The sequence below is a fragment of the Argopecten irradians genome, chromosome 6 (genome assembly GCF_041381155.1).
Source record: "Argopecten irradians isolate NY chromosome 6, Ai_NY, whole genome shotgun sequence".
NCBI lineage: Eukaryota > Metazoa > Mollusca > Bivalvia > Pectinida > Pectinidae > Argopecten > Argopecten irradians.
The window spans coordinates 37,464,136-37,481,078 of NC_091139.1; the positions used below are offsets into that span (position 1 = coordinate 37,464,136).

A 16,943-nucleotide genomic window follows, 5' to 3' on the forward strand; every position below is an offset into this window, starting at 1 on the left:
GTTAAAATTCTATCCTTGGCTCAACTTGTATACTCAAGGGCCATTTCGAAGGTCATTTTTTCACGTAGTTGGTTGTTCCCTATAAATTACATAAATATACTATTTTGATATTAGTCTTTTTTTTTTTACAATTCAACTGCATATTAATTACAAGAATTTGTTTTCAGCCAATATATCGAAACTAAAGTCAACGTCAAATACATAAAACCTATAATAAAATGAATATTTGAAGGTGTTTTGTAAAGTTGTATTGTTTAGTTAATTGTATAGTCCATCAGTTACATGTGGTTGTTGAGATGGAATGATGACTGGACTCCAATTTCTGTCGACATTTTATTTCCGTTGTACTTCATATACATTTCACTATAACAATAGTTAACAATATAGATACAGTCATGGTTATGTGGTCCAAAATAGGACCACACACAAGGTGTGTGCTCCAGTCTAACTGTCTCCCCGTATATATAATGGTTAATGTATTCGTATACAATTACATAACAACAAGAGCATGGGGATCAGTATTTGGCCATGATACCCAACACCTGAAACATCTGATACATGGATAGCTACTGTATAACATAAGTAACACGCTGAACCAATTAATACTGACCAGTTTCACAATTAGCATTACATATAAGATGTTCAGGCACCACATACCATTACACAACAACGAGAAACTTATACCTATAACCCAGACTATTATGTACAGACCTGGCCAGCTATCGAATGACACTGACAACTGACAGTATATATACGTTTAGGCATGGGACACACACGAATAGCTGTAAGTCTATATCAATATCTTGTGAAATAAAACTTATTATATTATAAACCATACATAGACCTCATCAAATTTCTCTCATTGATGACAGCCGTTATGAGCTGATTTTTTTCAGAAATCATATCAATGCATATGCAGTAATTGCAATGTCTTACTTCAAACTTGCCCTTAAATATATCGGAAATACATGTGATCAAATCAATGTACATTAAAAGAAAGTTTTGCTAACATACACTAATAAACGATTAAACTGTAAATAACTGGATAGCAGTGTTACCATAACAATGTTAAATTCAATAGAAAATACATTAGTTCAAACGGATATCTACTTCATTAAGACATTAAAACAATATTTTTATAATTTAATTTAAAAACAATATTAACTCACTTGATGCGATGAACACAATCAATATATGACCATGTTTACGTCCAGCTAATTTATCATGTACATATATATTTCCTTTGTGCTGGCATCCTTCTGGGTTGAGTAGTTCGTTCATACCTTTATCTTCATATCTACTAGACGTTTTGAAAGTGTGCACGTATCTGGATGTGTAGTAGCAGTAAATCCTGATATGTTTGTATACCATTAGAGGAGGGCGATGGATGTTGCTAAGAAGTATTCAAGGCATGTTGATATATTGGTGAAAATGTAATCTGATTAAAGTTGATGTAACAGAGAGGAGGTGTAAAAACCAAGATATACTTTTAATCGGATTGGTGAAAATAATATTTAAGAACAGAGTCTTGAACGATAATCATCTAACGTATTTTGTTTTTTTGAATCTCTTCCGTCGATTAAAAAGAAACGAACTTATTACTACTGTTCTATCATAAGAATACACTATTGTGCTACAGCAGTAGTGTCGCTACATGTTACAGGTGAAGTATCTATGTAACACGCATTGTGATTGGATGACAGTCTGTGCATTTTAAAATGGCCCCTATTTGTAAAGAGTACAGAGGTAGGTGTGAGTCATCCTTAGTAGATCAGTGGGACACTGATTCGCTCATTATAACATCAGTAGATGTCTTGTTTGGTGTTGAGATAAATTGAGAAGAATCCAGATCAAATACGTCTTTGTCAAAGAAATTCGACAAAATTTTCTGAAATAACACAGTTTTTCATTCGTTATCTACTTGCTCATTTCAAAGAAGATATAATCACAGAATTTATAACGAATAAGAAAGTGAAAATTTCACTAACCAGGTGATTAAACCAATCCCCTTTTGAACTACCAGGCTCAGATGTTAAGTTATTAAAGTGTAGATGTTTTAAACCAAGCTTTTCTTCTCCAAGGCAGGTCATTCAGTTTCCATTACCTCGACGTCACGTACCACACGCCGCTTTTTGACGATCTGCCTTTTGACTTCATTTGAGGAATCCACTGCTTTATGGTAAATTCTTCTGAAATTGGATTCGTGCAGAGACCTCACCAGCATCTCGCATATGTCGGCAGCCTCTGCGAGAGAAGTTTCCGTACCACGACGTATGAGGCAGTCGATCAGTCCAAATTGACCCTGCAGAGCAAAATGAGATAATCTTTGCAAATTATACTCTTTCTCCATCTTCACGGCAAGTCTAAAGTGCTCCTCAGCCTTTTCCGATTCATAATTGAGGAAAAACCTTGCTACTTGGACATGGAATCCTGGAAGGGCAAGCCACCGACACATGTGTCTGTCACCTAGAAGTTTTTCCAGCTTGATGGCATGTTTCTTACCATCCTGAAAGTGACGACTTTTGTTCTCGTCATCATCTGCGTTCGCTATTCTGGTAATGTAACACTTGAGGAGAAGCTTCAAACACATTGCGTCGTGATGCAGACGTTGGTGTTCGCTAACTTTAATGATGCCGTACTCATAGTAATGCGAGTCTTTTTCGTTCAGCATTTCTTCGTATTTGGAAATGATCTTGTGTAGGATATCATCTTTCTCTTTTCCTGATTCATTGACATGTTTCCTACTGACCAAACAATGGTACAAGATACCATTTCGTCTCGTGATCAGACTCTGCACGGATGGGAATTCTGGATATCGCTCCCGCAATAATTTACCGAGCAGGTATGCCAGACGAAGTTCATTCCAGCAAACAAGTGTTAACTGGTGATGTGATTTGCTTTGGTAGTAATGGGCTCTGCCACTGTTGTACAGTACTGTTGCCATCATTTCCACAACAGTTACTTCCCCTAGCTTATCTCGAGGCATCGCTTGTTTTTTGTCAAGCAGTTTTCTGTAGAATTCATTGCTGAGTCGGCCTCTTTTACGTTCATCAACATGTTTCTTGTCTCCAGAAAACTCAGCAACTTTTTCCAAATGATCTAAATCATGAACAGTTCGTTCTGTGTGTATAACGATGTCTGGTATCAAGTCTTCAGGGAAGTCTTTCGCTACATTCACTAGATCTTGGAACATCTTTTTAGCTTGCAAATCTTTCATTTTTGCGTTTTGTCGATGCTTCTCCATCTCGCTGTCCTTTTCATCACTTCCAGTATATTTGTTTTGGCTCGAATAGATGCCAAGAAAATCTTGGAAAATGCTATCTGCACGTCTCCGCCTATTTCTGTTATCCTCAATGTATTCCATCCCGTCTAATGCTTCCATTTCTTCTGCCGTTATCATAAGAGTCTCTGAATCAGTTTTGATAAGCTGAAACCCAAGTTTCTTTGCTTCGTTTAAATGTTCGTCTGCTAGCAAGCTTTCCACTCCACTCACTCGAAAAGTTACCCCAATGGCGGCATGAAGAGTACACATTAGAAACATGCATGCTTTCGCTTTCTCTTTTTCTAATTTCAATTTAGTAGCACACAGAACAACTTTGGTAGCGTGAGGCTGCAGTTCTAAGTTGCTGAGCAGAGTTAGATGAAGCCGGCAATCAATGCTGATATTTTTGCAAAAGAAACAGAGCAAGTCCCTGATGGTCGACTCTTTCTCTTCTCTGGATAATCTCAAATCTAATACCAATGCTGTCACAGCGTGTATGGAAATGGCTTGCGTCTGGTGCTCAAATTGAATTTCACCGCTTATACAATACTTTCGAATGTTCGCTATCAGCTCGAAAACGACAGTGTCTTTATCTCTGTCGTCCATGCTGTCTGGAAGTAGCTTTTTCAGAAGTGCATTGGGATTTCGTGGTGGTGCAGGAAAGGTATGAACTGCATCTATAATAGCATCTTCATATGTACCGACGATGTCTCTCCCACTCTTTCGATTGTGAGCATCTGGGCAGATACTAGCCCTTTGGCATATTCTTGTGAGGTACCTCTCATAACTTTCTCTACTTGTTTAAGAAACTCTTTGTCCGTGAGTTTGTCTATGTACATCTTTACCGACATGTCAGTCGTGTACATATACGAGTTCGCAAGAACCAATCCGTAGGGTAGATATCCCATTGTTTCTGCCAAGGCCTGAATGTCTTTTTCGGAATTTTTCTGTTTGATTGGTTCCTTGAAAAACTTTAAAACCTCTGATTCCTCAACTCCCTCAACATCCTCAAAAACATTTTCATTTTGAGTACACTGTTCGTAAAACTTAGAGTAGTTAGTAGAGCATAACATTCTGAGATTTCTTGCTTTGTGAATTTGATGAAATGAGTGAATGATTTGTTCCACTACCCCGCATGTCTCTTCAGTAACATCGTCAAAGATGAGCAGATATACTTTGCCATCCTTTTCGCCAGTTTTTATTAAAGATATAGCAACTTCCGCCATGTGTATGACATATTCACTTTTTCCTTCGTTCTCTTGTTCAAATTTCATCTTCGAAAATTCCAAAAAACCTCTAAAGCTCGTTAATAGGTCGTCTTTACTTTTACACAGAAGCTTGTATGCTATATGTTTAGCGTGTTGTCGAAAGTCGCTTGCATACCAACAACATGTTTGGGATTTTCCTGCAGCGGGTGGTCCTGCAAGAAATAGTGTAATGTATAAGGATAAGTTAAAGACGACTGGAAAACAATTTTACTTACATATTTGTTGACTATTTTATCAGAGTAAGGTATGATAAGATATATAAATATCATATCTGGTAAGCCAATTTAACATACCCCTGAGTATCGCCAGATGTTCTTTCTCTACACGTTCTTTCACTTTCTTGCATGTCAGTGTCACAACAAAATTGGGAACTAGTTCTTGCCACATGGATCTCTCCTTGGCTGAAACAAACAGAAAACAATTGGCCTTCGAGAAGAAGAGAACATTGATACCAAAATATAACGTATATATATCCTCATGCGCTGAAATAAAAAAAAAAACATCATCATGAAATACAATGCGAATATAAACAAACATCCACGCATAAGGTAAAGAGATCTAAACTTAAACTGTGATAATATAACCAGACGTTTCGGAGATATAAGCGTTAGGTCCGTCACCTACGATACCAGCGATATAAATGTATACTTATTCATTGACATGAACTTTTCAATCTGCTAAGGTTGTGTGTAAATGTCGACCTTAGTCGACCTATTAAACATGAATTTTATTTACCTACATAAAAATAGAATGCAAAAAATATATATTTCATCAATATTGATCGCAGGAAAGCATACATAATACTTGTTTTGTTCCATAATTCTCAACAAACGGCTTGATTGTTATTACATGTATTTAATCAATTAATTGACACCTACCTGAATGAATATTTTTCATTTTTTCTCTATATAGATTCAGCATTTCTCGAATTCTATTACAGCCACCAATATTTTCAAAACTAGACTGTAATTTCGAAACGTTGTGTTTGCTGATGATTTCTTTCCTAACGAAGAAATCCAGCACCTCCATGCCTGTAGCACATCTCTCTAAACCCTCCGTCTGCTCAAGGTTGTCAAAAAAGCTTCTTCCAAGAAATTTCAGTTCATCACGTTTTTCTGCGTGTAAAAGAGCACATCAATTGCGTAAATGTGATATTCATAACAGGTAAAGCTAATGAGATTTAGAGACAGTCTACAGCAAGCCAGCAATGCTTTTTGGGGTATTGTAATTAATTATTTTGGCGCTATCAAATTTTAGAGAAAACGTGATCTGGAACAGGTTAGCGCAGTGATGAATTCGCACAATCGCTGTAATAGTTATATAAAAGGTATACCGAAAATACGATTGGCGCAAAACAACTAAAATAAGATAACCGCTAAAGTATGCACGTTTACAGTAAATAGGTTTGCAGCTGCGGTATTTTGTAATACTGTATTAAGAGAGCTACTTACTTTCTGTTAATTCTTTACTTATTTCGGAGCAATTCTTCAAAATCACTTTTTGACGGCATTTTAAATCGTTTTTTCTAGAGGCGCTAACCTGAAATAAAGGTAGAATATAATGTAATTCAATAGTTGAATAAATAAGTTGGCGACGTGCCTTATTCTATTTAAATGGTACTTTGACACAAACACACATACAAAACATTTTCCTGCAGCGGGTGGTCCTGCAAGAAATAGTGTAATGTATAAGGATAAGTTAAAGACGACTGGAAAACAATTTTACTTACATATTTGTTACCTTTTTATATCCCAGAGTAAGGTATGATAAGATATATAAATATCATATCTGGTAAGCCAATTTAACATACCCCTGAGTATCGCCAGATGTTCTTTCTCTACACGTTCTTTCACTTTCTTGCATGTCAGTGTCACAACAAAATTGGGAACTAGTTCTTGCCACATGGATCTCTCCTTGGCTGAAACAAACAGAAAACAATTGGCCTTCGAGAAGAAGAGAACATTGATACCAAAATATAACGTATATATATCCTCATGCGCTGAAATAAAAAAAAAAAACATCATCATGAAATACAATGCGAATATAAACAAACATCCACGCATAAGGTAAAGAGATCTAAACTTAAAACTGTGATAATATAACCAGACGTTTCGGAGATATAAGCGTTAGGTCCGTCACCTACGATACCAGCGATATAAATGTATACTTATTCATTGACATGAACTTTTCAATCTGCTAAGGTTGTGTGTAAATGTCGACCTTAGTCGACCTATTAAACATGAATTTTATTTACCTACATAAAAATAGAATGCAAAAAATATATATTTCATCAATATTGATCGCAGGAAAGCATACATAATACTTGTTTTGTTCCATAATTCTCAACAAACGGCTTGATTGTTATTACATGTATTTAATCAATTAATTGACACCTACCTGAATGAATATTTTTCATTTTTTCTCTATATAGATTCAGCATTTCTCGAATTCTATTACAGCCACCAATATTTTCAAAACTAGACTGTAATTTCGAAACGTTGTGTTTGCTGATGATTTCTTTCCTAACGAAGAAATCCAGCACGTCCTTGCCTGTAGCACATCTCTCTAAACCCTCCGTCTGCTCAAGGTTGTCAAAAAAGCTTCTTCCAAGAAATTTCAGTTCATCACGTTTTTCTGCGTGTAAAAGAGCACATCAATTGCGTAAATGTGATATTCATAACAGGTAAAGCTAATGAGATTTAGAGACAGTCTACAGCAAGCCAGCAATGCTTTTTGGGGTATTGTAATTAATTATTTTGGCGCTATCAAATTTTAGAGAAAACGTGATCTGGAACAGGTTAGCGTAGTGATGAATTCGCACAATCGCTGTAATAGTTATATAAAAGGTATACCGAAAATACGATTGGCGCAAAACAACTAAAATAAGATAACCGCTAAAGTATGCACGTTTACAGTAAATAGGTTTGCAGCTGCGGTATTTTGTAATACTGTATTAAGAGAGCTACTTACTTTCTGTTAATTCTTTACTTATATTTCGGAGCAATTCTTCAAAATCACTTTTTGACGGCATTTTAAATCGTTTTTTCTAGAGGCGCTAGACCTGAAATAAAGGTAGAATATAATGTAATTCAATAGTTGAATAAATAAGTTGGCGACGTGCCTTATTCTATTTAAATGGTACACAAACACACATACAAAACAACACAATCCTTTGTCCCAAGTTGGTTGCACTATCGATTTATAACTGTAGTCCCAATACACGTTCAAACATCTTTCAACAGTTTTGAACAGATTTCACACATGAGTGTGACGCCACCTCCTACCGAGGATACGAAAAGATAAGTCAAGGTATCAAAATTAAACGTCCTGAATATCCTTTCACCCACTAGGTTCTAAAATGATGTTTGTTGTTCTTAGAGTTATTTTTCTTTTTTCATTTCTTGTTTTTTCTAGATATATTAGCTTAATTTTTTTTGTCTACTTTGATTTATTTATCATCTATGCATTCAAATTACTTTACAAACTATTTTGGATATTAACAAATTTACAATTGTAATCTTTAATCGGTTGTAATTTAATTAATTGTAACAAGCATTTTCATTGGCTTAAAATATTACTTTATCAGCCCATAAAGGAAAAATCGAGTTGTTGTTTGTAACGTCGCTTTTGATTGGCTGATATATCGGCGTAATGATTTCATAAACAAATGTGAGTTCGGAATTTTTGATATATTATCTTTAGTAAATTGAATTATAAGGATAAGTATGCTACATTGAGAAAAGTTTTAATACATGAACCTCCAATAGGTCTCACAACAAATCGAATATGTATCATTCCAAAGCTGTATCATTTCAAAACTATAACGTTTCAATTCTAATTTTTGCACCACACCCTCCAGCTCTAGCACATGATATTTGTAAATGAAACAAATGATTCCATAGTCGCCCGACTTATAGATCATGTATTAAGCCGGTTTACATATGATTTCTCTGGGCATTTTATTCCTCCTGAATATAGTATGATGGAACATTAATACTATAAGACACTTTTATATATCTACCCAAGGGTCACAAAATGTTGTAAAGCCCGAGGCTTGTCGATGAGTTTTCAAAATTTTGTGATTCCGAAGGTAGAATATCCCTATCCTTGATGTCCACATATGAAAAATAAAAAAAATATGTTCTCTCGTTCCTAGAAGTGTTGCTAAAATTTTGAAATTGTTACGATTTGTTATCCCGCCATTTGGAGAAAAAAGTTAGAAGAAAACCGCAACTGTATGACAGTTTTTAACCCAAATCCGTTGTGTTTGTATTCTTTATAGTAACATCAACATAGTTTCCGAAAATAACGTTAAGATTCATCTTGAAAATAGTAATTTTGTTGACGCAGTGACGTCACTGTTGTATTGCAGGTATGAGGGAAACTTATAGTAAATTTTACATACAATTTATGGAATTATGACAAAATCAAAATAGTACATGATGAATAGTTATTTTACATAAACAATACTGAATTTTTTCTCTACATGAGCAAATGTGAGAGCTGGGCTAAAATGGTATCTATAGGGAATCGATCCCATTATATCCTATACTGTTTGTTCTATGTGCATGTGCCGTATTTTATCTTACCAGTAAACAAAACTGCGATCTAATCACCAAAATAGATCAGTTGGACATGTTACGCTATATACAAAGAGAAATCAGATGACAGCAGTACACATACAATACCGTCTGCTTGCCAGTGAATATTACTATATATAGCCCAGTGAATGTATTATGTTAAATGCCTAACAACGATAACAACAATCGCCCTATTTACTAATTTATTAAACCATGCTAGGTATTGTGACATATTTTTATATATAAATGAATTCATAAAACATTGATTTTTGACAAATGCCTACGGCTATTGAGAAACACTATCTAAGAGATATAGGAAATATAGCAATAATTAAGTCATTTGGTTTACCGGTAAGAGTCCCTTATAATGTTATGGCATTCAAACAGGGAAGTATATTCCCGTTCAATTATCGTATATCGTACGTAATGCAAATATGCCAATGTATGTCAGAACATTATACTTACCATTGTAAAATCCAGCTAAACTAATCAGTTGCTAATGCTTCCTTCATCCGTACACACACATAGCGATCTGCAGCATAGATGAGGTTTGAACAGAAAGTGACAACACAGTTGTGCAAATCCATAAACACTGTTACTTACACATTTTTCACTCATCATTGAGAAGCCTGCGTGGGTGGTGTACGCATGTTTGTGCTTTCATATGCAAATGCCAGCACAAACATTTCCTCATGACACTTAGTTATTTATCCGTAACTTATACTTTGTACATACAGAGGATCTTACATGAGTGGCTATGTACTATGAAAATAATTAAACCAGTTATAAACAATTAAACTAGTTCGATTAAAACCTCATATTTTGTAATAATTTATTGTAAATATACCGTATTTTTGTAATAATTTACCATATATTTTTACCATATATAACAGCCAGGGCCATGCTAGGACGTCCCAGGTTTGTTGGTGGAGGATAGCCGGAGTTTCCCGGTTATATGAAACGTCTTAATTCGTTTCGATTTAAGGTTGTTTTGCGTTAAACAAGCCCCAAGCATAATGATAATTATGGTTAGTGATGAACAGAATACGAATATTAAAAAAAGTAAATAAAAACATTTTTATTTTTATTCAACGTTCTAAGCAGAAAATCCATAATTGTGATTCTATGTTGCTTCACTACATATCATCAGAATAATACAGAACTTACAACTAAAATAGCTGTGGTATTTGCCATGCCATACCATGACGTATCACAGGAGATCAACGTTCAAAAGAACATACACAGATTGCACGTCAGAAAAATATACTTATGTTATCGTGTAAAAAGCATTATCACATGGAACTTGTATAATGATTTTATTAAAGATTGACTCCAAACAACGTGAGTATCGTAATATAAATGTAAGAATGTTATTTCTACCAGAAGTGGGACTACATTGTATTCAACTCGCAGGGTACTCACAGGCTTTTAAAAAACAAATAATAAAAAACAACTGTAACCATTGAAGAAAATTCAGTTATTACCACGGGGGATAAATGTAAATTTTGATTCGATTATTCGTGTTACCATGAAATTTTGTCGACGTCATCACTAATCGAGCGACGTCAAGTTGCTGTTTCAAGCATTTGTATTTGATGAAAAAACTGACGTTAAAAACAGACTGTTTTGGTATCAAAATCTGTGATATTTTCCACCCTGGGGGTTAAAATCGACCATTTTCTCGCTATTCACGAGGTGTCCTACTTAAAAAAGGTTTAGTAGATATAACGACCTTGAACTGGACATGAGTCGACCTTAGACACAATAGTTTGATGATCATGTGACCGGAAACTAGATGACAACGTGCGGTATACAGGATTGTCTACAGTTAAACAATGAGTAGTATATTTTCAAGCAACTATAAAAACTTACATTTAAAACACTTCATCGTAATATTATACTGAAAGACTTGAATAAGTAAGAATGTACCTTTTAGTTATTCCTTGTGGAAAGAAATCGATACCATTTTTCAAAAATCAAATTACGGCTTGTTAAATTACAAAGATAATTTCATTGCTAATGAAAGTATCCCTACATCAAAACACCAGCGTTATATTTTGAATATCAGTATTGTTATGCAAAAGTGATATATTTAAGAATTAATGTACTGCAAGAAAAATATTTAAATATGCTCTGTTGACGAAACCGTGAAATACACGCCCCGAGAAATCAAAGCATCTGTGGAATAGTATAACCATATACACAGTGTAATGACTGCCGTGGCATCTGTGGAATAGTATAATCATATACACAGTCTAATGACTACCCTGACATACGTGGAACACTATAATCATATACACAGTGTAATGACTACCCTGACATCCGTGGAATAGTTATAACCATATACACAGTGTAATGACTACCCTGACATCCGTTGAATAGTATAAATATATACAAAGTGTAATGACTACCTTGACATCCGTGGAATAGTATAATCATATACACAGTGTAATGACTACCCTGACATCCGTGGAATAGTATAATCATATACATAATGTAATGACTACCCTGACATCCGTGGAATAGTATAATCATATACACAGTGTAATGACTACCCTGACATCCGTGGAATAGTATAATCATATACATAATGTAATGACTACCCTGACATCCGTGGAATAGTATAATCATACACACAGTCTAATGACTACCCTGACATCCGTGGAATAGTATAATCATATACATAATGTAATGACTACACTGACATCCGTGGAATAGTATAATACATATACATAATGTAATGACTACCCTGACATCCGTGGAATAGTATAATCATATACATAATGTAATGACTACCCTGACATCCGTGGAATAGTATAAATCATATATATAGTGTAATGACTACCCTGACATCCGTGGAATAGTATAATCATATACACAGTGTAATGACTACCCTGACATCCGTGGAATAGTATAATCATATACACAGTCTAATGACTACCCTGACGTCCGTGGAATAGTATAATCATATACACAGTCTAATGACTACCCTGACATCCGTGGAATAGTATATCATATACATAATGTAATGACTACCCTGACATCCGTGGAATAGTATAATCATATACACATTGTAATGACTACCCTGACATCCGTGCAATAGTATAATCATATACATAATGCATGACTACCTGACGTCCGTGGAATAGTATATATACACAGTGTAATGACTACCCTGACATCCGTGGAATAGTATAATCATATACATAATTAATGACTACCCTGACATCCGTGGAATAGTATAACATATACATAATGCAATGACTACCCTGATCCGTGGAATAGTATAATCATATACACAGTGTAATGACTACCCTGACATCCGTGGAATAGTATAATCATATACATAATGTAATGACTACCCTGACATCCATGGAATAGTATAATCATGTTACACAGTGTAATGACTACCCTGACATCCGTGGAATAGTATAATCATATACATAAGTAATGACACCCTAATGACTATACCTGACTGACATCCGTGGAATAGTATAATCATATACACAGTGTAATGACTACCCTGACATCCGTGGAATAGTATAATCATGTACACAATGTAATGACTACCCTGACATCCGTGGAATAGTATAATCATGTACACATGTAATGACTACCCTGACATCCGTGGAATAGTATAATCATTACATATGTAATGACTACCCTGACATCCGTGGAATAGTACATATGTAATGACTACCCTGACATCCGTGGAATAGTATAATCATATACATAATGTAATGACTACCCTGACATCCGTGGAATAGTATAATCATATACACAGTGTAATGACTACCCTGACATCCGTGGAATAGTATAATCATTAAATGTAATGACTACCTGACATCCGTGGAATAGTATAATCATGTACACAGTGTAATGACTACCCTGACATCATGGAATAGTATAATCATGTACACAGTGTAATGACTACCCTGACATCCGTGGAATAGTATAATCATATACACATTGTAATGACTACCCTGACATCCGTGGAATAGTATAATCATATACACAGTGTAATGACTACCTGACATCCGTGGAATAGTATAATCATATACACAGTGTAATGACTACCCTGACATCCGTGGAATAGTATAATCATATACACATTGTAATGACTACTCTGACATCCTGTGAATAGTATAATCATATACACAGTGTAATGACTACCCTGACATCCGTGGAATAGTATAATCATATACACATGTAATGACTACCCTGACATCGTGATAGTATTCTAATACACAGTGTAATGACACCTGACATCCGTGGAATAGTATAATCATATACACAGTGTAATGACTACCCTGACATCCGTGGAATAGTATAATCATATACACAGTGTAATGACTACCCTGACATCCGTGGAATATTATAAATATATACAAAGTGTAATGACTACCCTGACATCCGTGGAATAGTATAATCATATACATAATGTAATGACTACACTGACATCCGTGGAATAGTATAATCATATACACAGTGTAATGACTACCCTGACATCCGTGGAATAGTATAATCATGTATAACATACACAGTGTAATGACTACCCTGACATCCGTGGAATAGTATAATCATCATATACATAGTGTAATGACTACCCTGACATCCGTGGAATAGTATAATCATATACATAATGTAATGACTACCCTGACATCCGTGGAATAGTATAATCATATACATAGTGTAATGACTACCCTGACATCCGTGGGATATATGTAATGACTACCTGACATCCGGGGAATATATATAATCATATACATAGTGTAATGACTACCCTGACATCCGTGAATAGTATAATCATATACACAGTGTAATGACTACCCTGACATCCGTGGAATAGTATAATCATATACACAGTGTAATGACTACCCTGACATCCGTGGAATAGTATAATCATATACACAGTGTAATGACTACCCTGACATCCGTGGAATAGTATATCATATACATAGTGTATGACTACCCTGACATCCGTGGAATAGTATATATATACAATGTAATGACTACCCTGACATCCGTGGAATAGTATAATCATATACATAAGTGTAATGACTACCCTGACATCCGTGGAATAGTATAATCATATACATAGTGTAATGACTACCCTGACATCCGTGGAATAGTATAATCATATACATAATGTAATGACTACCCTGACATCCGTGGAATAGTATAATCATATACACGTGTAATGACTACCCTGACATCCGTGGAATAGTATAATCATATACATAGTGTAATGACTACCCTGACATCCGTGGAATAGTATAATCATATACATAGTGTAATGACTACCCTGACATCCGTGGAATAGTATAATCATATACATAGTGTAATGACTACCCTGACATCCGTGGAATAGTATAATCATATACATAGTGTAATGACTACCCTGACATCCGTGGAATAGTATAATCATATACACAGTGTAATGACTACCCTGACATCCGTGGAATAGTATAATTCATATACACAGTGTAATGACTACCCTGACATCCGTGGAATAGTATAATCATATACACAGTGTAATGACTACCCTGACATCCGTGGAATAGTATAATCATATACACAGTGTAATGACTACCCTGACATCCGTGGAATAGTATAATCATATACACAGTGTAATGACTACCCTGACATCCGTGGAATAGTATAATCATATACATAGTGTAATGACTACCCTGACATCCGTGGAATAGTATAATCATATACATAGTGTAATGACTACCCTGACATCCGTGGAATAGTATAATCATATACATAGTGTAATGACTACCCTGACATCCGTGGAATAGTATAATCATATACATAGTGTAATGACTACCCTGACATCCGTGGAATAGTATAAATATATAATAATGTAATGACTACCCTGACATCCGTGGAATAGTATAATCATATACAGTGTAATGACTACCCTGACATCCGTGGAATAGTATAATCATATACATAGTGTAATGACTACCCTGACATCCGTGGAATAGTATAATCATATACATAGTGTAATGACTACCCTGACATCCGTGGAATAGTATAATCATATACATAGTGTAATGACTACCCTGACATCCGTGGAATAGTATAATCATATATACATAGTGTAATGACTACCCTGACATCCGTGGAATAGTATAATCATATACATAGTGTAATGACTACCCTGACATCCGTGGAATAGTATAATCATATACATAGTGTAATGACTACCCTGACATCCGTGGAATAGTATAATCATATACATAGTGTAATGACTACCCTGACATCCGTGGAATAGTATATCATAACATGTAATACTACTGACAGAATGTAATGACTGACTACCTGACATCCGTGGAATAGTATAATCATATACATAGTGTAATGACTACCCTGACATCCGTGGAATAGTATAATCATATACATAGTGTAATGACTACCCTGACATCCGTGGAATAGTATAATCATATACATAGTGTAATGACTACCCTGACATCCGTGGAATAGTATAAATCATAGTTAATGACTACCCTGACATCCGTGGAATAGTATAATCATATACATATGTAATGACTACCCTGACATCCGTGGAATAGTATAATCATATACATAGTGTAATGACTACCCTGACATCCGTGGAATAGTATAATCATATACATAATGTAATGACTACCCTGACATCCGTGGAATAGTATAATCATATACATAATGTAATGACTACCCTGACATCCGTGGAATAGGAATGTAATGACTATAATCCGTGAATAGTATAATCATATACATATGTAATGACTACCCTGACATCCGTGGAATAGTATAATCATATACATAATGTAATGACTACCCTGACATCCGTGGAATAGTATAATCATATACATAATGTAATGACTACCCTGACATCCGTGGAATAGTATAATCATATACATAGTGTAATGACTACCCTGACATCCGTGGAATAGTATAAATCATATACATAATGTAATGACTACCCTGACATCCGTGGAATAGTATAATCATATACATAGTGTAATGACTACCCTGACATCCGTGGAATAGTATAATAATATACACATGTGTAATGATACCTGACACCGACATCCGTGAATAGTATGGTGTAATGACTACCCTGACATCCGTGGAATAGTATAATCATATACATAGTGTAATGACTACCCTGACATCCGTGGAATAGTATAATCATATACATAGTGTAATGACTACCCTGACATCCGTGGAATAGTATAATCATATACATAATGTAATGACTACCCTGACATCCGTGGAATAGTATAATCATATACATAATGTAATGACTACCCTGACATCCGTGGAATAGTATAATCATATACATAATGTAATGACTACCCTGACATCCGTGGAATAGTATAATCATATACATACATAGTGTAATGACTACCCTGACATCCGTGGAATAGTATAATCATATACATAATGTAATATGACTACCCTGACATCCGTGGAATAGTATAATCATATACATAATGTAATGACTACCCTGACATCCGTGGAATAGTATTATAATCATATACATGTGTAATGACTACCCTGACATACATCGTGGAATAGTATAATCATATACATAGTGTAATGACTACCCTGACATCCGTGGAATAGTATAATCATATACATAATGTAATGACTACCCTGACATCCGTGGAATAGTATAATCATATACATAATGTAATGACTACCCTGACATCCGTGGAATAGTATAATCATATACATAATGTAATGACTACCCTGACATCCGTGGAATAGTATAATCATATACATAATGTAATGACTACCCTGACATCCGTGGAATAGTATAAATCATGGTATAATCAT

The 16,943-nt window shown here is 35.0% G+C and overlaps 1 pseudogene; it reads right to left on the reverse strand.

The window, feature by feature from the left end:
- Positions 1-303: 303 nt before the first annotated feature.
- LOC138325794 (uncharacterized) lies at positions 304-12,228 on the reverse strand (annotated as a pseudogene).
- Between the last annotated feature and the right edge of the window lie 4,715 nt (positions 12,229-16,943).